General features: G+C 38.2%; 1 protein-coding gene across 4 annotated transcripts in view; it reads right to left on the bottom strand.

Annotated features, from left to right (window-relative positions):
• Positions 1–1046, bottom strand: part of LOC106877775 (SKI family transcriptional corepressor 1 homolog-B) — a 113607-nt gene that overhangs the window by 21059 nt on the left and 91502 nt on the right. The window lies entirely within an intron of this gene.

The raw sequence follows: 1046 nt of genomic DNA on the forward strand, positions 1-1046 counted from the left end.
TATATATATATATATTTATATGTACATATACATATGTGTGTGTGTGTAGAAAAACAAAAGACGAAGACAGGTGCATAAACAACAAGCAGGTGAATTAGTTTGACGTTCGGGAAGGTGAGAAAGTCTTTTACGTTTCGAGCCAACGCTCTTCAACCGAAAGGAACACGAGGAAATAAACAGAAAATAAAAGACTTTTAGAATTAACGATATATATATCGTTAATTTTATGTATGTATTGAATTGTAATGAAGGGTTTATATATCTTGGTTTGGCAAACCATAATTTTAATGTATACATATATACATACAAGCAAACAGACAGACATATAGGCATTCTATTATTCTTGTAGTTGTTTCAGTCATCTGTCTGCGGCCATGCTGGTGCACCGCCTTTAGTCGAACAAATCGAAACTAGGACTTATTCTTTGTATTTATTTTATCGGTCGCTTTTGCCGCTAGCTTACGTGGATGTAAACACACCAACGTCGGTTGTAAAGCGTGTGTGGATGGTGATGGTGGTGGTGGGACAAACGCAGACACGCAAATACGTACATACCTACATACATGTCGGCTTCTTTCAGTTTCCATCTACCAAATCCTTTCACACTCGCCCAAGGTGTCACGCAGTGAGACTGAACCCGGTACCATGTGGTAAGAAGTAAGCTTCTTACCACACAGCCATTCCTATGTAGATAGATTTCTAATAAATTTACATTTTTGTATCTTTCTTTTATTCTCTTGTGCCAAAGCTATGCGGTTGCGGTCATGCTGGAGCACCATCAGGAAAATATCAGTGCCTCCTTTGTATTTTAGTATTTTATTTGTTTCAGTCATTTGACTGCGGCCATACTGGAGCACCGCCTTTTAGTCGAACAAATTGTCCCCAAGACTTATACTTAGTAAGCCTATTACTTGTTCTATCGGTCTCTTTTGCCGAACCGCTAAGTTACGGAGATATAAACACACCAGCATCGGTTGTCAAGCGATGGTGGGAGGACAAATACAGACACACACACACACACATATATATATATATATATATATATA

This window comes from Octopus bimaculoides, chromosome 12 (assembly GCF_001194135.2).
Source record: "Octopus bimaculoides isolate UCB-OBI-ISO-001 chromosome 12, ASM119413v2, whole genome shotgun sequence".
In the NCBI taxonomy this organism is placed as follows: Eukaryota; Metazoa; Mollusca; class Cephalopoda; order Octopoda; family Octopodidae; genus Octopus; species Octopus bimaculoides.